The sequence below is a fragment of the Ptychodera flava genome, chromosome 6 (genome assembly GCF_041260155.1).
Source record: "Ptychodera flava strain L36383 chromosome 6, AS_Pfla_20210202, whole genome shotgun sequence".
Lineage (NCBI taxonomy): Eukaryota > Metazoa > Hemichordata > Enteropneusta > Ptychoderidae > Ptychodera > Ptychodera flava.
The window spans coordinates 45,024,224-45,051,898 of NC_091933.1; the positions used below are offsets into that span (position 1 = coordinate 45,024,224).

A 27,675-nucleotide genomic window follows, 5' to 3' on the forward strand; every position below is an offset into this window, starting at 1 on the left:
TTCAAGAGTCTCTTGGTTTTAGCCCATTTGAGCTTGTATTTGGACATACAGTCCGTGGCCCACTTAAGCTCGTTAAAGAGAAATTCCTATCTGACGACGATGATTGTCTGAATATTTTGCAATATGTGTCAGATTTTCGTACAAAACTCTCTAAAGCATGTGAATTAGCCAGAGAAAATCTTGAGTCATCTCAGCAGTCAATGAAAACCAAATATGATAAAACACCTCAAAACGGAAGTTTGAACCAGGTCAAAAAGTTCTTGTTCTACTTCCGGTTCCTGGCAAACCACTCCATGCTCGTTACTTTGGGCCATATCTAATCGATAAGAAATTGAGTGATTTAAATTACATCATAATAACACCCGACAGGCGAAAACAAAAACAGCTATGTCACATAAATATGCTTAAGCCATATTTGGATAGGGATAATCCTACTAAAACAAAGCCTGTCAGTGCAGTCAGTTCTTGCCATTATGAAGATAGTGATACTGAAACTGACTTGAGTGAAAATACTCTAAACTCAAAGCTGGGCTCGGTCAAGCTTCAGAACTCAGAAATCCTGGAGAAGCTGGAGTCTACAAAGTTGGCACACCTCCAGCCAGAACAACAACAACAGGTGAAAGAACTGCTCCATGAATATAAACCCTGTTTCAAGATGTTCCAACGAGGACAAACGTCATCTATCACGACGTTGATGTTGGGGACAGTAAGCCTGTAAAACAACATCCATACAGACTGAATCCAACAAAAGCGAAATATCTCCAGGAAGAAGTCAAATACCTGCTGGACAATGACTTTATTGAACCCAGTAAAAGTAACTGGAGTTCGCCGTGCATACTTGTTCCCAAATCAGATCACAGTTATCGTATGTGCACGGACTTTAGGAAGGTCAACACTTTAACAAAGACAGACACTTTCCCAATCCGAGGATTGATGACTGCATCGACCGAGTGGGAAAAGCCAAGTATGTGACAAAATTTGACCTACTGAAGGGATTTTGGCAAGTCCCTCTGACGGATCGTGCTCGTGAAATATCCGCCTTTGTTACACCAGACGGATTGTTTCAGTACAAGGTGATGCCATTCGGAATGAAGAACTCTCCGGCAACGTTCCAACGGATGATCAACGACGTCATATCCGGGCTAGACGGGTGTGCAGCTTACGTTGACGACGTCAGTCCTGTATAGTGACACCTGGGAGGAACACATCAAGCTCATGCGGAAGTTCTTTGAGAGACTGAGCAAAGCAATGTTGACTGTCAACCTTGCCAAATCTGAGTTTGGCTGGGCGAGGGTGACTTACCTTGGACATACTGTAGGACAGGGTGAGGTAAAACTGTTGATGCCAAAATCAGTGCCATTTCAAGTTTTCCCATACCAAACTGCAAACGACAACTGATGCGCTTTCTCGGTATGGCTGGTTACTACAGAAAATTCTGTCCAAATTTCTCCACATTACTGAGCCTTTGACTAACTTACTTAAAAAGAAAGTAAAGTTTGTTTGGTCAGAGCAATGCCAACAGGCATTTGATACACTTAAAGCCATACTGCAAAGTGCTCCAGTGTTGTCTGCACCAGATTTCACTTTGCCATTCAAATTAGCTGTGGATGCTAGTGATACGGCTGCTGGTGCTGTTTTATTGCAAGAGGATAGTCATGGTGTAGATCATCCTGTTTGCTATTTTTCACGCAAATTTAACAAATCCCAGAGAAACTACTCTACAATTGAAAAAGAGTGTTTATCTTTGATATTAGCTTTACAGCATTTTGAAGTTTATGTTACTTCTTCAAATCAGCCAATAGTGGTTTATATTGATCACAACCCTCTTGTTTTTCTGCAGAAATTTAAAGGCAAAAATCAGAGATTGCTAAGATGGAGTTTAATGTTACAGGAGTTTAATCTTGATATTAGACATATCAAAGGCAGAGACAATTTAATTGCAGACTGTCTCTCTCGTATTTAGAGTTTATTGTTATTTCACTTTCAAGAAATTTTACTTTAGAGTAAAAAAAAAAAAAAAATTTGAGTACTTAAATCCTTTTCAAGATTACATTTGTAAAAGAAAGATTTTTCTTTGAAAAATTTTCTTTTTTTTGAAGAGGGGGTGTGTTATGTAGGTCATTTCCCCCACACTCATCATGACCTGAGTTCAATTAGTCTAGAACATTCTCAAGGTCACTGCCCTTAATGACCTCACAACCTTGATTCAATTAGTCATGTTTGGAATGTTCTGGAAAGTTGATTAGTTGTGTAAGAGAGATAATTTTAGAACAGTAATTAGCATGTCAATAAAAGTTCTAGATTGTTCTTATATGCCTTTATAAAAGGGACGTGCTCAGCTTCCAGTCAGACTTTTGGGATCGTGTCTCTTGTGTGTTACTAAACTCCAGCAGTAGTCATTCTCAAGACTTTTCAAGACCTTCACTGTCAACGCTGGATTTATACTGTGGACTTTGTGCAGCTTCAAGCCTGCAAGCCAAAGGACTGTTCATTCATCCAACTGACTGTTACAACTCTGAGACTGGAGCTTTGCCGTCCCAGCTGAGATAAGTAGTCTGTACACTTTTAAAGCTTGTACTCTGTCCCTAACTTAGCAATTAGTTTGTTTTCGTAATAAATTTTGTTTAAACGGAAACTGCTGAGTTCACCCTTTTGTTCGTTTTCTCTGCACGTAACATGTGCATGTTAGATAACGCAAGCAAAGTTATCTATGGAGGGGAGGGGGCCGAGGAATATGATTGTGTAAATTCGAAAATCAGGTTGTCTCAAATAGATTTCATCACTCTGCAAAGATATCCCTGTAGGGGTTGAGATATGTGGTGGTGTTAATTTCAGAACCGTGTACTGTCAGGGAGAATCAAGTCTGTAACGTTATCACCTGCCCAGTAAGCATTTGCAAAACAAAATTACGTCTGAAAAAGTCACCCATTTGCAAAATTGTCTTGATTTCACTTTCCCTTCGCCAACTTCGACTTGTTCAAGCATAGTCCAGATTCTGTTATACGTGTTCCTTAACATATCCTTCAGTCAAGGTGTCTTCGGATAATCACATTTTGACTCCTGTGAATTGCGAAGGTATTCTCTGAATTGCAGTCAATCATGCGTTTAGTTCTATAATCATACCTTAGAGCAGTTTTATTTCTGGCATTTGAAAGATTCTAATACTTCTGGCATTAGAATCTCGCAAATGCCAGCTAAAACGCAATGATTTTACTTTATTTGGTTTGTCGAAAAGATCAGCTGCAGTTTGCACTTCGTTAATGAAAAGTTTGCTACGTAGAGTTAATCTGCTTTATTTTGTTGAGGTTTTACAAATCTGCCAACAGTATGTTAAAGTTGTACCATTGCAGTTGCAATTCAATTGATACCAGACTGAATGGGGAATCAGATAGATCAGATGAACTGACAGGAAAGATGGCGATAGAGAACTTTTTTCAGGATGAGTATACAAACCAAAGTTTCGGGAAACGGAAAAACTCTTCTTCCTAAAACTGAATGTAGCCAGTACTTGCTATCACTGCGAGTGTCGATCTATTGGTTCACTTCTTCTCGACTTATATATATATATATATATATAATATATATATATATATATATATATATATATAATATATATATATATATATATATATATATATACACCATATATGATATATGGTGTTTATTGATTATATATATATATATATATATATATATATGTGTGTGTGTGTGTGTGTGTGTGTGTGTATGTGTGTGTGTGTTGTCTATTGACACCTGTATTGATATTGTTGCGATGGTTTGCACTGCGTTAGTTTGTCACAGAAGAAAAGAACAGCGAATAAGTATTTTAGTCTCATGGCCTACTCACAAGATGCCCAAGATATCAAGATCGGGAACGACGTGAGACATGTCAAAACAGCTGGTACAATCTCTGCGTCTAGTGACCCAATTAGTTGAGTTCAACCTGACTTCCTAAGCATTTTACGATGTCATAATTGCTCAAGATAAGTCGACTCGAACTCTTCAACTTACTGGGAACACAATTACGACATAATGGCGTGTCGTTTTCAGTGTTCAATGTTTACTAGTTTACGTTTTGACTTTTATCTTATTGGCAAAGGAAGATTTACCAGATTTTCCACCTCAACAACAGGAAGAAAACAGATAACACATATGAGGATAATTGGCCGCTATCGGGCAACTTTTAGGTTTTGGAACTTGTATTGTCTAGATGGAATCGGATGTAGGATTGTTCGAAAGAAGAAATGCTGCAGCTAGGCAATGGACAAACGCGTTCTTAATGTCATAGAAGCCCCTACCGGTGTTTTGAAGAGTGGTCTAGATAACGATTGTATATTTCCATATTGTCACAACTTAATGAACGTGGACATACAGGTTGCGCTGTAATTGTCTGAAATTACGTGTATGTTCACAATTCGTTCTGGCGATGCAATCAAACACCCTGTTTTGCTGTCGTGGAGACTATACATAAACGAACAAATAAAGGCGTCATCTGCCTTTAAAAGAGACCTGAGTGTTAAGATTTTATCAATGGATACTGTGAAGTGCATAACATGGAACAAATCGATACCCTTAGGCTAAACTGCACATAGATGGATTAGTCGTGAGCAAAGTTGAATTTTAACTCGCAACTTGCTTTGAGGGAGCGTCAAATGTGCATCCCAAACCGTCCCGACTTTAGTGTAGTTGACTTATTCAAATGACACTTTGTCTGAAATGTTTTTAGTGATCATCCCCCGCCCCAAACACATCGGTTGGTAATCAGAGTTCATTAATTGCTTGTCAGTTGGTGTGGCAAAAAATGGTGGCCTATAATCATGCGGCTGTCGCAAGGTGGCGCCTACGGTACAAAAACCGTTGTAAGTATTAACATAAATATTGCTTGTGAACAATACCCGTTGCTACTCTGTCTATGTTTCTCTGTGTGAACATGTAGAAAGTAATGGCCATAAACAGTTCCAATGCTATGGATATTTGTGAATGTAGCAAGCTTTTTGGGACCGTGAACATTCCTTTGATAAGTAGGGTCAGTAATTTTTGTGTTATATCTTCGCCAACAAAGTAGTACCTTCAACATTTCAGAAGACAATATTGTAACAATTTTCCTTCAGTGTATCTATGGAGTATCTCAAATTACTGTGAAGTGATCGGACTAAACATCATATTCCATCGACATGAGACAAAGGAAGACGTAGTGGTATGAACACTTCCATAGATTTCTTGTGTCAAATTTTATAAAATCAATGAAAATGAGAGTGAGGACGTTTCCCGAAGAAAACCGTAGCAGATACAAGAGCAGCGTATCATTTTTGTGACCTTTTCACTATCATTTATGAACGCTAATAATCTGCCGCGCGAAAATGTGAAATAGTGTATCCATGCATTAAACCCCAATACAGTTCGTTCACGTCATATGAATGATGTGAAAAGGGCACTAAACCGTCTCACTACTAAAAACGATGATATACTTGCTCCTGAATTCCTAGAAAACGACCACCGTCATAAAGAAAAATAAAAATTTAAAGCACACGTTGGTTAAAGTTTGAATCAACACAAAATAAAAGATTATTAAATACATTGACAAGAGCATGGCATAAGACGAACAAATTCAAAAAACAAACAAGCAAACACGCTGATCGTGCGAATTATATGTAAGTGTATTAAGTACAGATTTACATACGTCTCAACGCAAATTGTTGGTTTGATAGGCCAGTGAGCACTGTGATCACAGGACCGAATGGATAATGCAAATAGTTATATCGGCTTGTCCCCGGGCCTGCGCAAAACTGTACAACGTTCTCGCAGATTCTGGCGAGAGAAAGAGAGAAGTGAAAGAAATGTTATTCAAGCTCACCACTTTGTAAAATGGGAGAAAGAAACTTTTAATAGATTGGTAAAGTAGTTTAGACTGATGTCTATACCTAAATGTCTCATATAACAGTCTTACTGTAATTCCTTTCTATGAATAAATCCATTGAGATAGCCCACATGAAATGCATACAATTACCACACAGAATAACGATTTAAAGTCATGTGAGTTCTTTGACAGTGTCCGGCTTCCGAGTCGGGCTTGCAAATCAAGTAGAACCGACTTTGCAAAATGTGAACTAAATGACAGACATGCTGGCACCATGTTTTCATCGTAGGACTTAAGATTACCCCGTGTGGAAGGCTAATCACAACATATCCACCTACAGAAAAAGAAAGACGAGGAAAGGAAAGGCAAAAAAAACCTGGAGCTGGTTTCCAGAACGGTGCAACCCCTAAAGGGTACTTATTGTGTCAACGGTGGTTATCGCTGAGCAAATAGTATGTGTACAGATTTTTTCAACTAACATTAAGTCATCCAAGAATAGGTAAACGCTAGAATTTTGCGTTCATTTAGCCCGCTGTCGTTTTCATCATTTCCCGTAAATCTCGGCGCGATACTTAGATCAGTCAACCGTCTGAGGAGGAAATGTGCAATGGAGCACGTTCGATTCTCGCTCAGCGCACTCCTATAGAGTACATGGGAGATCAGGTCTAATCTCCGAAGGAGAAATATCTTCTCATGAATTACAATGCGCGAACATTAAAACAAACCTCAGTTTGGTTAATGTATCTCTAAAGATCATTGACATAATTTAAACTCTAAAAGTTTTTCACAGTTTAAGGGTGAGAACGACAAAATACTAAGATACAAACTTCATCCCTTAATGTGATAAGCAAGCTATGAAAATATAATTCAATTTCTGGATCGAAGACAGACCAAGAAGGTCATAAATAACGTTTTATGCGCAAGTTAAGTACACTGGCTTGTTTACTTAATATTTTTATCATTTGAGACTCAAATTTAATGCTTTTACACGTCTTATGAATAAGTTATAATTATACAAATGAGTTCAGAATATATTCTCCGCTATTCAAAAGTTCAATGTCAATCTCTTGTGAAGTAATAGACTTGTAGCAGTCACAACCTGCATGTAGATTGCTCACGTGTGTAATTTTGCTTTTAGCCTACATAATAACAAGCAGGCATATGTATCAAATCTGTCATGCAGACCGTAAGCGGACCTCACAGACACACAGATCAGATAGATGTGATCGCTCAGGCCAAATAAAATATAAGTGCTTTTTCTGAAAAGTACCTCTTAGAAATACCTTACATCGGCCGGAATTTTACTAGTTTGCAAACTTTGGTATCTTTTACGAAATTAAAATGGCTAAAGTTTATCATGAGCATGCGTATATTTTTAAATAGGGAAACATTAAAGTTTGCGATCGGCAGATTGAAAAATAGGGTAGCTCGCGTTTTCGGAAATACAAGTATTTTTTGACTGGGGTAAATTATCTCATGAGGACACACTGCTATAACCTGACATTCTTTCAAGAACTGCGTTAGTTTTTTTAACTTTTTACTCATAAGACGCCGGGTCAGTGATAAGAATCATAATTGCATACCCACAGTACACCTCTCATTAGCCTAACAGCTTCTTTGCAATTATCTTATGATGAGTTGACCGGACCTGACAGTTTCCACTCTAATCCTTACGTGAAGGTTCCTTTGGTTTCATCGAACCAATATTCCCCTCATTTGCCGCAGCTTTGGACACGCTTTGATCGATAAACACCGAGATGATTGGGTCATAAACTTTTAAAACCCGTTCAATTTACACAGACGTAGAGCTGAATCCTGATGTTCAAACACTCTCCACATGCTCAAATCACCTTGGGGGTAGACTACTATTTTAAACCCCGGTGCTTTAGAACTTATCCGCTAGTAAATTGAACAGAGTCAGTATCCTTCAATTTGTGTCGAGTACAAGCAGGTGATCGTCAAAATAATGATTAATTGCTTCCAGGTATCATGACCACAGCATCCATAAGACTTGTTTGTTTTGATCTAAAATAAAGGTAAGATAATGTCTTTCTTGAAAATGCAGGGCATTATGGCTACGCGACAACTGCAGCTTTCTGAGTATAAATTAAACTAATTACATATAACCACTGACCTCTACGATTTTGTACTCCTTTGAGCAAACTGAAACCAGTTCAGACTATTATATGATGCCTCTTAATTTATTTGAACGATGTCCGTTCCCGATCAATTGATGCAACGAAAGTCATGCTTGGCTAATTATACAAATTACTCTTCAATCTTGATTTTATTAAATCCCGCTCTATTCTCTACTACCAAGGTCACAGTATACCTTCGACGGTCTATATATCAAACTGCGTTACATTCCATGTAACCGGTTTGATATAGACGATTGAAATTTTTAGATGCCGGCAGTGTCAAGGCATAAGCTCTCTTATTTGAATTTTGCTTTTATGTAACTCCAGTCTGGTGCAACCGTGACGTATAGTCGAAACAACAACGGCCCATAGCGGCAACGGTACTACCTCCACCATCTCAACCATCATTCTCTTTATATACGTTTTATGTGTAACCAGGGAAATAGCCGGTAATTTTGAAAGCCAAAACACTCCAGTAGTTTCAATGCTTTTTCAGTCAGCATTTCACAACAGTCATATTATTACATAACTAAGCAATGTAACCTTGCAAACACATAGTATTTCACAACTAACCGTGGCATGCAAACACATATCTTTACGTAATTAACCATACGACATGGATGTATGGTGCTGACAGGAAATTCCAATAGTTCACATTATTTATAGCGAAGATTTAGTGCTGTGAGTCTTCTAGCGTATTTACAGTGTGAGGAATTTCGTGGAAAATACCCACCAGGCATACGGTTTTGTAACTTTGAAAAGTTGCCCCTCCGGAGCAAAACAGTAGCTGCATTGGCAATTATAGCCCGCTTACTGTATACCCGGTATACCACGTCTTTTATCTCAGCAAATCGAAAATCGGCAATTATTTCCACTACTACATCAGGCAGCCGCCCGACCAACATTGACCTGCTACGAGCAAGTTGACCTGCAGACATTTATTTCCCATTTTGGTATTATTATTCACATAGGTGTTCAATGAATTGAAGATTTCAGCATGGTAAAGGATGTACTTCACCAGTCTCAGAGTACTTCAAGCAAACAAATCTCATAACGACATGCAGAATTGAATCCTATCCAAAAGTGAATACCAATCGGCAGATGTTTTCGTTTCTGTGGAATTTGACGCATCACGTAAACCGTCAATCAATACAGCTCTTCATCTGTTAGACAGAAAGATATCTCTGGATGAACTATGTTTCCCCGTTATATAGGAACGAAATTCAACGTTTATGATACAAGAAATTGATTATCCATCTTAAACTTATAAAAAAATCACATTTTTGTCCATTATTTATATCTGTCGTCTTTGACCACGGTCGTTGATATTGTAGCGAGCGATGAAACAAAGTGTATTGCCATACGAAAGTTTTGCCAATGATTAGACACTATCAAGGTAGAAAGCGCTTCGAAACTGAATACTTAACTTTTGCTTAAAGTTTCCTCAACGTTTGCTCAAAGTTCCCTTTTAACCATTCTCCTGCTAAATCAAATATAACAATTATGGGTCACTGTGCAAATTTTGGTACCGGAGACACAAATTATCTAGCATATAAATCTCTATGAAAAATTTAGATTTAAATTTGGGTTTTCACAAAACTAATCGGGTGAAAAGTTTACTTACTCCAAGAGCTTCAAAATAATCCCCCAAAAGCGGTAGACAAGAATAGTGTTTGAAAAAATTGAGAGTGCGAATATCTGTCCCCGAGCAGCAGTGTACCTTAAGGTCATCTTACGATTTGCAGACAACACCGACCGCGTGATAGAAAACTCAGGCGGCAAACAACAAACTTTAAGTTTGATCCAAACATCATGGGACAGCGAATTGCGACGGGAGCTTTCTTTCCTGCTAGGTGCTTACATCAACCGAGAGCTCTCCAAGCATTGATTTCGCTAGATGTATTATTCTGTGCCATGAAGGGTGAAATTACGCCCTATGCATGACAATATACTATTTCAATTCGACTTTTTCGGGCCAATGGCGAACTTTACAGAGATTTGCCAGTGTAGGAGAAGACGTTTTCTGGGACACTGCTGCTACATGACCGTTTTCATAAACGTGTATGATTGCCCTAAATTGCTACAATTAACGTTATACTTGCCGACCAATAAGATAATCGTCTTCGTAGATTTATCACAATTTCATTTGGAAAAAAAAAACTGAAATCGTTGGCCTGCTGAAAACATCTGCTAATTATAATAAATGAACTCGAGAAAAGCACGGCAATCGCATTTTCTATGATAAAAATGCATGAATAAGTCTAGTACATGGTGGGTATCTGGAGAATTAGGCGACTTGAAAAGGTTTACTGAGGTGATATAACAGATAGAGCAAATTCACGACTGCTTGAACAGATGTAAATATTACAGACTGCGATATGAAATTTCAAGCTGTGTCAACTGGTGATATTTGCCAATTTAGCTGTTTTTTTGGACAGTATGATGGGAGAAAGGTTTAGTTCCTCTGCCGTTAGTTCCGCGGGTTTACAGCGTCTCTCTGTCTATTTCCCTGTTTGTGTATCTGTCTTTTTTGCTAGTAAGAGGTGCAAATAGGTTTTATCCTAATGCGGCTTGCAATTTGTACGATGAGTGGCTTTTTGCCCCTGGAGGTTTTCAATGCTTTCCTTGGCTAACGAAGAAAATCGCCGTTGCAAAGAAGGCCTACTTCCATTAAAAATTTACAATGTTTGCCACAGAATCGACGGGAATCTTAGTAAGTGTCAATTCTATTTCGAAGTTGTCTCCTTGACGGCTAATGAAGGTGCCCTCAGCGGAAAGATTTCACTGCTCTTCAGTGTTGGATCAGTCTTCCTTCGTGGAGACTGATGTGTTCTCTGACAGGTTACGAAGTCTCTGAAATTAGAGATTTGGATCTTACTTTTCACTATTTACTACTTGCTAGTGACTTATACAGTGTACTGAAAGGCAGGGTGAACCTCCGAGAATGGAGGAAGTGAAACTTTACCCGGATACAACGGAGTGGACATTGGTAATATGGCAGTCCAGGAGTTTGATATACCAATCACTAGTTATCAAATACAAAGTGGCAAACGTATCTGAACAAGTAAGAAATTAAATTACTCGCGGGGTCATCCTTTGTATGTGTAGGATTGTCACCGCTGCGTGGCGTGGCGCTTGTTTACTCTATAGCATTCAATATTCTTCAACGACGCAGGCAGAATGCGCAGAAATTGACCGCCACTGCCACCTCAGGCCGAAATCTAGCTGTAATTCGAAACTTGGCAATCACATGTACTTGTCAAATTACTGTTTAAAGTATCCTACCAAATTTGTATTTGTTAAAGATCACAATGTTCTTGTAATTTGAAAAATATCTGAAGGTTACTCAGAGTTTATTCGCGCTGAAACTTCGTGTCTGTGGTTTAAATGACAAATAATTGATTTTGCAAACATAGCAGCATCACATGTGTAATTTGTTAATAAGACGTTCCGTGTCAATGGCTTCCACGGTAATGGAACCTTAGCATGATTTACAAACTTTCACAAACTCTAAACCTTGAAAAATGTGAATACTAAATATAAGCATGGCATACAGAATGCACATGTAAGAAATAGCTTGAGGAAATGTCCAACTCATTCCGCCCATTGTATGCTTACACTATATACTGAGTTAAGAACCACAGAACTACAATATGATAGTGGTCTGACAACAAACGTAGTTCCTACATGGTTGACAATCTGTGAGATATATGCTAAAATCACACAAGATTATAACAGACTGGGACATTCTAGTCTTGTCTCTACAAGGCGAAGCATATCCTTATATGCCGATAGTCTGAGCATTGGTTACAGTAAGTGTTATGCCTTTGCATGATTGTAGAAGGGACTGAGTAAATGTTGTAAAAAGACTAATTGCGGTTTAAAAGTGTTATACGGTGTGTTAAGCAGTAATTTCAATTTTCCCTGGATACCCATTAGGCTATTCTCAAAGCCGATCACGTTGAGACTACTGCGCGCACTTAGTGCCAACGTTCACCCTCGGCGAGACTTTGATCCTCGGCTTACGCCGCTGGAATCTGCATATTTGATAAATTGTCACTTAGATTGCTGTCGTAGGATCTATGAGAGTGGGGAATAGTGCAGCTCCTGGCGGCAAAAAAGCCACAATAAAATTTATAGTCAGCTAATAAAGATCCAAGCAGATGAGAAGTACAAATATTCAGTGTTTTACAGGAGTCTGAGAGTCATCGTCATGACAAGTGCAATGCAAAGTTCAAGCAATAGAAAGGTATAAATGAAATGTCAACTGCAGTTTTTTGCTGTTGATAGCATGAAAAGCTACGCAATAAAGCAGAGATGGTTATTACTCATGCTGATGAATGTTTCCTTCGATTGTTGAAGACCTATACTTCTCAAAAAGATCAATATGGCAACAAGAAAATTGACTGATTTTATTCTGATCGAGGAGTTGTTACGAGTAACGTCATTATTCATTCGTATCAGCTCTGTGCTGAAAATCAATGACGTGAACATCACACACGCTTCTCCAGGCGTAAGTATTCAGAGAATATTAGAAATTAGTGATGATAGAAATGAATATGCCTTAAAACAGTAGATATGCAGCGACAGCAACAAGCACATACAGTATGTCAATGAAACGTATTATCTGCTGCTGTTTCTGCTTGGTATAACATATATATCCAGGTATACTTACAGAATGCGCTCAAGATGGATTTAAGGAGTTACGCATGTCTGCATGCTAGCGGAACAACGACAAGATTATCCCATTGTTATCGTCATTTTCTGTTCGTTCCTTGGACCTTGTATATCATTTATTTACCTTGAATAATTATTGGACAGTTGTGATGTCTGAATGAAAGATATTTAGATAACGCTACTTGAAATAGGCAAACTAGAGGAAGTTTCAGATATTCCATAAATATATGCTTACTCGATAACAAGGGAATAAAGGTGTGTCTTATATCACAGAAATTTCTCATCGTCAAACTTTTTTCGTTTAGACTTTTGACATCTCGAACAAAATATGGGGTAATTTACAGTAATTAAAAGTGATTATGTGCTTCAGAAGGATTGTGATTTTAAGGTCATCTTTATTACTTCTCATGTATTCTTTATGGCACTTGACGTGGCCGGGCATTACAAAGTTTGTCTTTTTAAACTTTTACACTCTAAATCATTAAGTATTGAAAGATAAATAATTTAGGACCTCCGTGAAAACGTTTTTTATTCATGGGAAGATATCAAATAATAAGGCTGTCTGCCATAGAAGTCCCTGTCCACAATCATTCTTCTTCTAGGGCATGGCTGTACAGTATAGACTCACAGATCAGATCAGAAATACTCGTAAGCATTCGGGCATCCACCTACTCGTAAAAAATTTACTTCATCCCACTTGCGATGCGTCTGCGATGTATTTTACTTTGAATAAACGTTGCATCGGTTTCGCTTTGTGTTGGAAGGAATAATTCTCCTATCCTCTTGCAGCTGGGTAACTGAATCTGTAGGTAGACTTTGTTGTTATATCTACCTTTGATACTTGGCTAGACCAAACACATAACAAAATTTACTCGAAATGGGAATCTTCCTGCTTATTTAATTATAACTCTCACTTACTTAAAGCAATGGACGATCTGATTACTTACATGAAAATTGCACTCACATACTATTGTCAATGAACGGTGAACGCGTTTCCCAACATTTTCACTTCAACTTCAATAGCACAATCGATTACTAGGGCGTACCGGCGGCCGGAATATGCCGGTGAAGAATCCATTAATCATTGAATTTCCTCATGTTTGAACAAGAGCATTTTCGCATAATTACTTGACCTCGTGTGGAATGGGATTGTTGTTTGAAGTTCAATCGTATCAAAATCATTCAATAATTCAAGCATCGTGCCTACTATCTTTCACGAAAGGTCAGATTTATCAATACCCACTACAGATAGATCTCTTGGAGTGGCAGGACCACATAGCTCAGATTTTGCTTTCCTCTACGTTTGTAAATGAACTTTGTTCAACGGCAATAGTTGACATAAGAATGTTAGCGGAAACATCAAAAGTACACGAGGAAAAAGCACCACCTTTTGGTTTTGATTTTCCTCCGGGTAATTGGTGATGCCCAAACGTTGCTCTGTACACTAGACTTTCAGTTACAGCTTATGGCCTGATTAGTCTGTGCATTCTTGTTAGTGTCCTTATGTGCTATAACGATACCACTTTGCACACCTGAGACGAAATGATAACTTAGGCTGTTACTCTAATGCGGGCTTTACTGCAATCAAGACAGGCCATGAACACACTAAGTCTTCAGCATATTACGCACTCCCGTTGGCTTAGCCCAAGTGGCAGTTTTAATGACCACATCTGTCAATTTCACCTGGCTAGCATCTCAGATTTGATGCTTGAATCCCTTCCAAATAATCACGACCTAGGCTGCAACACAAACTCATCATTTCCACTTGTTACTATTTGGAGCATATATGAAATCAACGTCTAACACGTTTAAATCAATTTAAACCCTATGTTTATAAGAGTAAGAATATTTAAGACATCCTCCGTTCCTGATAGTTAACCTGGCTGAACATCTGAAAAAAATGGCAAACAATTTGTCTCTGCACTGCTCAACACGAAAAAATGTGTATAGTAAGCTAGCTATATTACCTATATTAGTAGTACTTACAGAATAGTCTCCAAGTTGATATGAAGATGGTGACATGTTTTCCATGACAGGCAAAATTACAGAATACCTCTATTAGGATCTACTCCTTGTTATTTTAAAAACCTTGTTTTATGAGTGAACTCGAGTTTTAAATCTCAACCGCGTTTGAGTGACTCAGGGGATCAAAAGTTGCTGACATTTTGAATTTGTTGTCTTCACAAGTTCAATTTCATGCTTTCTCGTCACAGGGCTGTTTTTAAAACATATTAATGTGGGAAAAACAGTAATTACACATAAATGACTACTTAAACAAACAGACTGAATGTTTCATTATTCCAAATTATGTGGTCAGTATCACGTAAATTTCCTTGACCTTTGACCAATTCTTGATAAAGGTTGAAAATTTCTCCGGTAAACTATCAGCACACAGGTTACTCTTTGCTTGTACATTTCTGTAATATTTAAAAACTGTTTCAGAAAATTCCCGAGGGTGTTTACACTATGTATTTCACGAGCGTTCAATCGAGTTGTGTTTTCCTGTCGGTTCTTAATGGTACAACATATCTTTATTCAGTGGTTTCGATGTTGCTAGAGCAAAATATGAAATAGTTTCCATTATAGGTGCAAAGGCATAGGGGGCTACAATATTATGATTCCTAGCTCCGCCACGTCTCATCAGATTCTACAAAGGAACACCTGTATGCATGTATCCATTGCAATTATCGAAAGTATGCACTTCAAAGCTCTTGCTATTTATGGTATTCATTGGCAACCAGTGAGCTCCATCTCTTACGTAGCAACCTGCTCTTGTATGAAGTCATTGTCAAACAGTCATCAGTGACACCGGGTGAGTTCCACTGCCACACAAGTAAGAAATTTAAACTACACAATACACCTTTTCTGTTCCCAGGTGTACTGTGTCACCCTGGCTTATGATAACAAACTTGATTAGATACAACACACCATTTACTCGCATGGCCTTGATGGTGTCAACGCACTTGGAACATACAAAGATTTAATAGTCTGTACCTAGTCTCATCAAGAAGTCAATTCAACAGAGAATATTGAAAAGCCATCGTTCCACCGTGTGCTTCGAATGCAATTGATCTGCAAGGCCATTTCACTCCAGAGAATTTCTCCTTTAATTTTCACCAGGTTCTCAATCCCTTCTTTGCGTTTTGCCCATAAAGCAGTGTGCACAGAACTGACTGACCGTATTTCACGCTGAAAAATGATGTGTGAGTTTTAGCTTGTGTGTTGGATGTTGTTTCATCGAGAGAGAAAAGAAAGTTACTCACAAATTTTGACTTGTGAATGCACGAATGCACATGTTACTAATAGATTTTTCCGTGTTGAGAAATAGTTTTGGAATTCTCATTATTTTTGGCAATATTATATGTAGAAACCTCATCTTAAAAACGCAAATTCTGAACTTCAGGTAAATTTTCAGTTGAGCATCGTAATTATAAATCTCACTGCTCGCAAACAAGATATTGCAAAGGGGTGTGTCCATGCGTAAACATTACAAGAGTTGATAGGGTCTGCTTCTGGTTAAATCCTAGAGGGCTGCTTCAAACAAATTGCTATTTTCTCACGGTTTCCCGTCATCATCTATGTTACATTTCCCATTTCAATACGCCCGCGATCACCCAAAGTCTTCGATTCAGTTTCTCCAATTTCCGACACACCATTAGTGATATCTTGTTTGAAAAGCATCTCATACTCCTCTTCCATGGAAGTCTGAAATGGAATGGCTGAGCAGTATTCCGCGAGAAAGCCATTGGCACCACAGCTGACTCATCTTGTGGCTCTACTACAATTACTTGTCAGAGATATTGATCTGTAAGGTACACAATTAGACATAACAGTATGGTTCAATATTAATGTGGGCAACGATACCATCATAGGGACAACCTCTAATGTACAGCCTTTGATCAAGTCTACTGATAACGAAAACCTCCGGAGGCGTTGTTTGCACGGGCTGGATACTGTCTTGTCCAGATAAATTTCATGTTTGTTATCCGGACGCTATGAGTCTCTCTGCATGCAGATGCCCGTCAAAGACGACTATAAACAATGATTTTGGTCATAATAAAATTAAAAAAAAAATAAAGCATAATTCTAGTGACTGCCTAGATGCAACATTTTTTATTCCTTGCTATAAAACTATAATGTCTAGATTTGTTAACTTAAAAAGGAACGTCAATTCATGTTTGCGTTGTAGTACTATGTAGTTTTACTTTCTTGTCCTAATGGAAGGTCAAGTGTGACTCATATCATGATTGAGACGATATCGAGTCCTGGTATGTTTGACTACCCTAGTTGGCACTAATTACGAGTAGTTTTAATGTTTTCGCTTTCGATGGGCAAAATCTAATGGGGTCAAATGCTTTGTCGACTTCATTAAAGCAAATCTAAAAAGTCTGTGTTTTTCAAGGACAGAAAAATGTATTGTTAAGCCAACGATAATTCCACAAATAAAGGAATAATGATCAATTAATATTTTTTGAACAAGTAATGCATCCAAACAGTATAGGATGGAAGTTGTGCATTGAACTGAAGATGTTTGATTTAAAAAAAACGTGACATTGTGACTTCAGTAAGCTTCAATTTTAGATTAATGGTTAAAATTGTGCAAATATCCGATTAGTCCCTCTGGGTTTCCCATTACCATCAGCTTGCCGGTATCCTTCACGTTATCCAGTGGTGATCAGGTGTCAAAGTGAGATTATCGATCGGAATGAAATCCCGAACACACCGGTCATTCGTGCCTAGCTTGAAATCTGCCCGACAAAATCAATTGATTCATGTTGCCATCGTGTACATGTTTGAATCCCAACCCCCTTTAGTCGTAGTTAGCATGCTTCAGTCGACAAAATTCAATGAGAGAACTAAAGCCTATAACTTTGTACCGGCTTACTTGTAGAAATACCCACAAGCCGTGACAAAGTACCCACAAAGCCTTGCAATAGAGCTTGACAGGTTTTTTGTGTTAATGGACTTTGTCACCAAACTACGCAGTGCTGTCAAAATCAACAGAAAGTCCGGGTTCATTGGCTAAATTTAGTGCGAAGGATTTTGAATAGTTTCGCGTCAAAAATGGCATATGGACAGAGCCGTCAATACTGATACAATCTCCGTACCACTAATTGAGTCACTTGTAACCGAGTAGCTTGTGACAGGTTTGTTCAATGCCAGAGTTTCTTATCATCAAATTATGACACCCTCACATCTTATCGTGAGTGGGAAGAATATTGCTCTTGTCATTGACAAGAACTGTATTTCAAACTATAAAAATGTACCAGTCATAGGTATTGGGGGAGCGTGGCGGCCATCTTTGTTCTGACTTTTTCCATGCATGGAGTCATTATTGTTCTCCACTGTCAGATGTCATCGATTTCATTCCAACATTACTCAGGAACAGCATATCATTGCAGACTTTAGAATGTGTATCAGTTTGGTAAAAAGTATTGATGCAAATTAGCTTTTGTTTTGTTGGCTTTTTTAAATAACTATATACATACATGGTATATTGCTGAAATGATTTCAAACTTGGTCATAAAAAATAAAATGAAAGAGCTGTACGTCTATCGAGCGCCATTCTTTCGAACTGACTGTGATACCCGGCAGTGCGGTGGACACGTTCAGGTGATGTAATTTTGTGAGAGGAAATGGTTGCAATTAGTCAATAATACCAGATAACCTTCTACACATTTAATATTCTTTGTATTATGGCCTGAGTTCAGTGACGAAAAGCCGCTATCGCCTCACTCTGTTATTTTGTGAACTGCCAGGTTTAATTCCTACGTATATTTGCTAATGCAAATACACTAGCATAGGAATATTCCCAGTGTGCACATGACAAGCTCAAAATCACGGAAGTCGGCTTAGGTTCACTGCGAATAGATATGTATCATACTAAACAACACTATTTTACGATAGACATCAATTATCAAGTTGACAGACAGAAGTTAATTGCTTGCCATAATACAGCCAACGACTTTAGTGACATTTTATTGAAGCAAGAACGTCCCACAGGTACAACGGTAAACGATATCAATTTCCAAGATTATTTTCCCCAATTTAATCGTATACAGAAATGTATGGCTTTTTTCAAGTTACTTTGCAAACGTCCCCTGTGAGACGACCTATTGATTGATTGGATGATAGCGGTGGGCTTGATAATTTCCCTCTAGAAAAGGACGATGAAGTCTTTATAGAAGCTTATTTTGATGACAACTGCGAACATTGTTCTTCGATTTCTTTACCTGTCCTTTGCCACACTTCAATCTACTGTATTAGGGCCTTTATCACCCCGCGTTATCTGTGCGCAACACACATCTGGTCAAGGAGTGAACCCGAACTGAAGACGCTGAAAGGAGGATGGCAACAGACCCGCACAGTGCACACGATGTTAACATTTCAATTTCTGATCCACGGGTTCTCGTCAGTAGCGCTGTTATCTGATTAAGTTGATGCTAACAACGTCAGTGAAGCCGCCGGCTAAATTTATCAATCTAAATATAAAACTCCCGACGTTGATGAAAGGTTCTTGCCAAACCGCTGTACTAACCTGCTCACACTCGTAGAGAACGAATTGCTCTATTAAGATAATTGAAAAATCTTTGAGGATGCAGTCGCCAAGTCGGAATGATGAAATTTCGTCTGCTGCTGTAAGTGTAAGATAAGTCTTGTGAATCGATAGTAAAGGTTTTCAATTACAGAATACAAATCCACAATATGCTGTTACGTGCAGAGAAAACGAACAAAAGGGTGAACTCAGCAGTTTCCGTTTAAACAAAATTTATTACGAAAACAAAACTAATTGCTAAGTCAGGGACAGAGTACAAGCTTTAAAAGTGTACAGACTACTTATCTCAGCTGGGACGGCAAAGCTCCAGTCTCAGAGTTGTAACAGTCAGTCGGATGAATGAACAGTCCTTTGGCTTGCAGGCTTGAAGCTGCACAAAGACCACAGTATAAATCCAGCGTTGACAGTGAGGTCTTGAAAAGTCTTGAGAATGACTACTGCTGGAGTTTAGTAACACACAAGAGACACGATCCCAAAAGTCTGACTGGAAGCTGAGCACGTCCCTTTTATAAAGGCATATAAGAACAATCTAGAACTTTTATTGACATGCTAATTACTGTTCTAAAATTATCTCCCTTACACAACTAATCAACTTTCCAGAACATTCCAAACATGACTAATTGAATTCAAGGTTGTGAGGTCATCAAGGGCAGTGACCTTGAGAATGTTCTAGACTAATTGAACTCAGGTCATGATGAGTGTGGGGGAAATGACCTACATAACACACCCCCTCTTCAAAAAGAAAATTTTTCAATGAAAAATCTTTCTTTTACAAATGTAATCTTAAAAGTGTGAACAACAATAAGTTCTAAATACGAGAGAGACAGTCTGCAATTAAATTGTCTCTGCCTTTGATATGTCTAATGTCAAGATTAAACTCCTGTAACATTAAACTCCATCTTAGCAATCTCTGATTTTTGCCTTTAAATTTCTGCAGAAAAACAAGAGGGTTGTGATCAATATAAACCACTATTGGCTGATTTGAAGAAGTAACATAAACTTCAAAATGCTGTAAAGCTAATATCAAAGATAAACACTCTTTTTCAATTGTAGAGTAGTTTCTCTGGGATTTGTTAAATTTGCGTGAAAAATAGCAAACAGGATGATCTATACCATGACTATCCTCTTGCAATAAAACAGCACCAGCAGCCGTATCACTAGCATCTACAGCTAATTTGAATGCAAAGTAAAATCTGGTGCAGACAACACTGGAGCACTTTGAAGTATGGCTTTAAGTGTATCAAATGCCTGTTGGCATTGCTCTGACCAAACAAACTTTACTTTCTTTTTAAGTAAGTTAGTCAAAGGCTCAGTAATTGTGGAGAAATTTGGACAGAATTTTCTGTAGTAACCAGCCATACCGAGAAAGCGCATCAGTTGTCGTTTGCAGTTTGGTATGGGAAAACTTGAAATGGCACTGATTTTGGCATCAACAGGTTTTACCTCACCCTGTCCTACAGTATGTCCGAGGTAAGTTACCCTCGCCCAACCAAACTCAGATTTGGCAAGGTTGACAGTCAACATTGCTTTACTCAGTCTCTCAAAGAACTTCCGCATGAGCTTGATGTGTTCCTCCCAGGTGTCACTATACAGGACGACGTCGTCAACGTAGGCTGCACACCCGTCTAGCCCGGATATGACGTCGTTGATCATCCGTTGGAACGTTGCCGGAGAGTTCTTCATTCCGAATGGCATCACCTTGTACTGGAACAATCCGTCTGTGTAACAAAGGCGGATATTTCACGAGCACGATCCGTCAGAGGGACTTGCCAAAATCCCTTCAGTAGGTCAAATTTCGTCACATACTTGGCTTTTCCCACTCGGTCGATGCAGTCATCAATCCTCGGGATTGGGAAAGTGTCTGTCTTTGTTAAAGTGTTGACCTTCCTAAAGTCCGTGCACATACGATAACTGTGATCTGATTTGGGAACAAGTATACACGGCGAACTCCAGTTACTTTTACTGGGTTCAATAAAGTCATTGTCCAGCAGGTATTTGACTTCTTCCTGGAGATATTTCGCTTTTGTTGGATTCAGTCTGTATGGATGTTGTTTTACAGCTTACTGTCCGCAACATCAACGTCGTGATAGATGACGTTTGTCCTCGTTGGAACATCTTGAACAGGTGTTTTATCGTATTTGATTTTCATTGACTGCTGAGATGACTCAAGATTTTCTCTGGCTAATTCACATGCTTTAGAGAGTTTTGTACGAAAATCTGACACATATTGCAAAATATTCAGACAATCATCATCGTCTGATAGGAATTTCTCTTTAACGAGCTTAAGTGGGCCACGGACTGTATGTCCAAATACAAGCTCAAAGGGCTAAAACCAAGAGACTCTTGAATTGACTCTCTAACAGCAAAGAGCAAAAATGAATTCCTTCATCCCACTGCTTCTCTGTGTCAAAACAGTAGGTCCTAATCATGTTTTTCAAAGTTTGATGAAATCGCTCAAGAGCACCCTGACTTCTGGATGATAGGCGGATGACCTATACTGTTTAATGCCTAGCTGATCCATTACTTGTTGAAAAATACCAGACATAAAGTTGGAGCCTTGATCGGACTGGACACATTTAGGGAGGCCAAATAAAGTGAAAATTTGACTAAAGCTCTCACTATAGTCTTTGTCTTTATATTTCTCAGTGGTATGGCTTCGGGAACCGAGTTGATGTACACATAATTGTCAACATGTACTCATTTCCTGATCTTGTTTTTGGTAGGGGCCCAACACAGTCTATTAGTATCCTACTAAATGGTTCTTGAAATGCAGGAATTGGCTGTAAAGGGGCCTTTGGAATGGTCTGATTTGGCTTTCCTACCATTTGACATGTGTGACAAGTTTTACAGAAATGTGTACATCCTGCCTGAGATTAGGCCAATAAAAGTGACTGAGAATTTTATGATAAGTTTTCCTTACTCCCAAATGACCAGCCCAGGGCGTTCATGGGCCAGGCGCAATATTTCAGCACGGTAGGGCTTTGGAACCACAATTTGATGTTTTATAGCCCAATCGTCATCAACCAAAACATCTGGAGGTCTCCATTTACGCATGAGAATACCAGATTTTGTATAATAGGAAACAGAGCTATCTGAAGTTTTACCTTCATCATCTACCCTGTCAAACAAAGACAAAATATCTGGGTCTTTGTGTTGTTCTGCAATGAGATTTGATCTAGAAAATGTCTGACTTTGGTCAGCAGAAGTTTTACTGGAAGTTTCAAATCCACGAGGGATAACGGAATGATCCGTGTCAAACACCTGACTGAGAAAGGTGTCATTTAAGTCAACATCTGTGACATTATTTTTGAGAGTATTTTGATTCTCGAAGTTTTCTTTGACATGGCTCGAGTAATGGCACATGATGGGAAAAGGCCGGGAATGTCTTCCTCTATTGGCTCTGGATTTTGATCTAAACTAGGATTATCAGTCACAAGTGGATTAGTAATGACCTTGTCCCCAGCAAGGTCGTTTCCAAGAAGAAGGTGAATCCCTTCAAAAGGCAAAAAAGGCCTAATACCTAAAGTCACAGGTCCAGAAACAAAGTCCGAAGACAAATAGACATTATGGAGAGGAACAGGAATAAAGTCATTGCAATCTACCCCCTTAATAAGAACTTTAGAACCTGAAAATGACTTTTCAGAAAACGGCAGGGTATCTGCCAACAAAAGAGACTGGGAAGCCCCGGTATCTCTTAAAATTTTGACAGGGGTAGCGGAAGAGAAATCACTAGAAAGTGATATAAAACCATCATGAATAAATGTTCGAAAATACCCATAATGCTATCTTGAGAAGAATTGACCTTGACCTCATTAATTGGGGATGAGAGGGATTTAACCTCAGAAAATGTGTTACACACATTATTAGACTCTAATTGAGTTGATGAAGAAATAAAGCCGGTGGGCTTAGATCCACTTTGACCACTTTGACCTTCACGTTTTCTTTTCAATTTGAAACACTCTGACATAAATGGCCGTCTTTCTACAATACTTACAAGAAAGTGTACCGAACTGTCTGTCAGAAGGAGATTGAGACTTGGGATCTGATGATGTGGAAGTGTTACTTGAATTGTGTGAACTGCTGTCATTTGATTTCCTACTCTCCTTTGAGAAATTCTTGGATGAAAAGGAGGAGTTAAATTTACCTGCATTGTTTCTGTATGAAAAGGACTGGGATGGTTTGCTGAGAAATGAAGATTTGTGGGTCAATGAATAATCATCGGCCAAACGTGCAGCAACCTCTAATGTATCTGCCTTTTGTTCATTGATAAACGTCTTGATGTCACTCCGGATGCACCTTTTAAATTCCTCAATCAAAACAAGTTGTCGTAATTTGTCATAATTCTGACTGACCTTTTCAGAAGAACACCAACGATCAAACAGTTGTTCTTTTGTTCGAGCAAATCAACATAAGTTTGATCCTTCACCTTCTCACAATCCCTAAATTCTGACGGTAAGCTTCAGGCACCAACTCATAGCCCTTGAGAATTAATTCCTTCACAGAATCATAATTTGAAGCCTGCTCTACTGACAACTGAATGTAAATTTCTCTGGCTTTACCCACCAAAGCACTCTGCAAAAGCATAGACCAGGACTCCTTAGGCCAGTTCAGACTCTGAGCAATTTTCTCAAAATGAAGGAAATATTTATCAACATCCTTTTCTTGGAAAGGGGGAACTAACCTGAAATGCTTAGTGATGTCAAACTTGTCTGAAGGGAAGAATTTTCCTGACTGTCCAAGCTCTAAACGTTTTATTTCTACCTGTAATCGCTGTTCTTCTAATCGCAATTCTTTTTCTCTCTGTCTTTCTTCCATTTCTAATCTTTCCTGCCTTTCTTTTTCTTTCTGTCTTTCTTCCATTTCTAACTGCATTCGTATTTTTTCTTTTTCTAATGCCTGTCTCTCTTTTTCCATTTGTAATTCTTTTTCTTTCTGTCTTTCTTCCATTTGTAATTCTAGTTTCTTAATCTCCAAATTTGTCTGCAATTCTAATTCTAATTTTCTGAGTTCAGAGGAAGACTCAGGCTCATAATCTTTTAAGGCAGACTCCTCAAATGGCCAGAATTAACTAAATGTTTTGCAATCTTGAACTGTATTTCTCGCTTGCGCATAGATCTTTTGACATCTACTTTAAGGAAATTTGCCAGTGCTATGAGGTTGTCTTTTCTGAGGGAATTAAATGTGTCCTGATCAAGGTCATCCATAAATTCGTCTGGCTTGAATTCCGCCATGATTGAATTTCGCTGAGTTCACAGTATACAGTAGTTTTGAAAAGGCTGTCAAAATGTTGTCAAACGGCTCAAATATTCGTATCCCGGACGAGCCCCCAATTTTGTTACGTGCAGAGAAAACGAACAAAAGGGTGAACTCAGCAGTTTACGTTTAAACAAAATTTATTACGAAAACAAAAACTAATTGCTAAGTTAGGGACAGAGTACAAGCTTTAAAAGTGTACAGACTACTTATCTCAGCTGGGACGGCAAAGCTCCAGTCTCAGAGTTGTAACAGTCAGTCGGATGAATGAACAGTCCTTTGGCTTGCAGGCTTGAAGCTGCACAAAGACCACAGTATAAATCCAGCGTTGACAGTGAAGGTCTTGAAAAGTCTTGAGAATGACTACTGCTGGAGTTTAGTAACACACAAGAGACACGATCCCAAAAGTCTGACTGGAAGCTGAGCACGTCCCTTTTATAAAGGCATATAAGAACAATCTAGAACTTTTATTGACATGCTAATTACTGTTCTAAAATTATCTCCCTTACACAACTAATCAACTTTCCAGAACATTCCAAACATGACTAATTGAATTCAAGGTTGTTAGGTCATCAAGGGCAGTGACCTTGAGAATGTTCTAGACTAATTGAACTCAGGTCATGATGAGTGTGGGGGAAATGACCTACAAAACAATATGCCATAAGATGAAATATTGATGTTGTTTCTATTTGCGCACCGTTTTGCATTCCGTGGTATTAAGTTATGATTGAAACTTAGATAAGACGTCGGATCGAGCCCCATTGGAAGTATAACCATCAGTTACCTATGACTTGCATAGATCAACACTACATGTATATGGTCATGGTCCTATTATTTGAAAATCATATAGATGGGAAATTTGAATATTTTAGAAGTATTAATGTCGTACTCGATGTAATTGCTGATTTTCGATTTTCTCCTGCAATATTGAGCCCAGTCTTACATTGTCATATCTCCTACAATTCTAAGGTCAATATTAAATATATTTGTCTCCTAGCAAAGCTACTGGTTTTATATACATATTAAAGTGTTCTCCCCAGAGCAACTATAGAGTAGTGGCCACTTTTCCATAGCTTTTTGTAAACAATACAAACCGTTACCATAAGAATCACATCTAGTATTATGCAAATTAGCCATTACTCTATCAGAAAATCCTGGGGAGAACACTGCATTATACATATAAAATATTACATTGAAAAAGTGCGAGTGACGTAAGGGCTACCTGCAAACTACGTTCCAGACTGCCGACCAACTCCATTTTTAACTCACCAGTCTACTTACTTTGTTCCGCTATTTCAAAAGTTACGCTTGTATTTACTAATGCTGATGCTTTCTTTGGATTACAGTGAAACTCCAAATTAAATTAAAACAAAGGTTCCCGACCGACTAACCTTATTACCCAGATGTATGTCACAGGAAACACACATAATTTGCTTATCTTGATCTCATTTCCCCTTTACATTACACATGAAAACGATTAAGTTTCTGAAGTTCCCATTGTCAAAATGTGAATGCGTGCTCTACAAACTTTTGCAAAACAGTACTTTAGTGCTGAACGCCAATCATAACCTGGCGCCGTAAGTTTATACTTTTCTTGCAGACGATTGCAAATGTTAAAAAACGTCAGAGGAAAAGCACAGTCCATCCTTCAGCGATTCTACGGAAATATTCAAATTGACTTCAAAATGTTATTCATGAGTCTACTTTGCAATGTTGTGCTATACTTGTGATATACGTGTTCCCCAGTTAATAATGCATCATGTATGACTGCTTTACGATAATTGTGCCAATGTAATGTCTGACAATTTCAAAACACAAGCAAATTGGAGAATTTCAACTCGTGCCATGTCTGAGGCGAAAATCCTCAAGGCGACATAGTCAGTAATTTGTCTCGACTGTGTTTTATCAACCATGACACCTACTTGGAAATAAAACAATGGTGATTGGCTTCTCTGAACCGCAACCACTGCAACACTGCGCAGTCTCCGAGTCCAACAAATCACCTTGTCTTGCAGACTTGCTGAACGTAATGTAGACGATTTCACTGACTGTATATTTTGGTAAACGGAATGTTGTCTTTGAAAGTCATATGGCGTCTTTGCTATTTGATTTTTGTCTGAAGTCTGGTTCATTTCTCCTTCGGATGGAGAGAGTCAGCGGGTGTTAGTACAGTGTTAGTTGCTGATGATCATCTGGACATATGTCCTCCTCATAATTTTACTCATTCGATTTGCGCTGGGCAGGTGTGGCATACGGTCTTCCGTGGGCGCGGCGAAATCCTAAAGCTTGCATGTGCCTATCAGGTGGTTTAATGTGCACTTTTATGAACGATTGACATAGCAAGAATGAACAGATTATACCATGATCCGATCAGTCTCATTTTCTGCATAATTTGAAAGACAAGACAACCCATAGACGTTTCCAAATCCCATCCACAAAAGCTGTAAGGACGGCTGTTTATAAAATATTTACCACTCTCATTGGATATTTCAAGGAAAACGTCAACTTCATTTGGGATTCAAACGAGCAGATATTCAAATCACAGAATAGCCATTTTAACAATAATTTGGATTTATTCAGCATTGGAACGGTACTGTAGTTTGATACGCACTGTCGGTCTGTGCGAAGTTAAATAAATAGTAACCTATAGTCGAAGGTTATTTAAAACAAATAGTATATATATACATATATATATATATATATATATATATATATATATATATATATATATATACCAAAACTTGCTTGTATCTTCTGAGGTGTAAAGTGCTCGATGCAGGGTTGCAGAGCAATATTACAATAATTATTATATATTAAAATAATTATTGTATATTACAACTATTGTATATTACAATAATTACATGGTATTACAATAATTACATGTCTGTCTGTCTGTCTGTTTGTCTGTATGTCTCTCTGTATGTATGTATGTATGTATGTATGTATGTATGTATGTATGTATGTATGTATGTATGTATGTATGTATGTATGTGTCGGAATCGAAAAAATGGAAATGTCGTTTCATGGATCTTTTGTTGCCATCCACGTAATAAACATAATATGACAAATTTTATGTTTAATACTTTGAAAATCTCACAACTTTGATAACTCCGCCGGTTTTATGGTAATACCTGGGGTCAATAACAACTGTAGTTACTTGATTGAATCCTCAGTGGAGTTGTCGAACATCCCTC

The 27,675-nt window shown here is 38.3% G+C and overlaps 2 protein-coding genes across 2 annotated transcripts in view; one reads left to right on the top strand and one right to left on the bottom strand.

The window, feature by feature from the left end:
- Positions 1–27,675, top strand: part of LOC139135935 (ER degradation-enhancing alpha-mannosidase-like protein 1) — a 492,448-nt gene that overhangs the window by 164,340 nt on the left and 300,433 nt on the right. The window lies entirely within an intron of this gene.
- Positions 1–27,675, bottom strand: part of LOC139135937 (neuromedin-U receptor 2-like) — a 101,916-nt gene that overhangs the window by 22,746 nt on the left and 51,495 nt on the right. Inside the window, exon 2 of the mRNA XM_070703720.1 lies at positions 5,681–5,808. The gene's annotated coding sequence lies outside the window, so the exon portion shown is untranslated. The remainder of the gene's footprint in view (positions 1–5,680; positions 5,809–27,675) is intronic.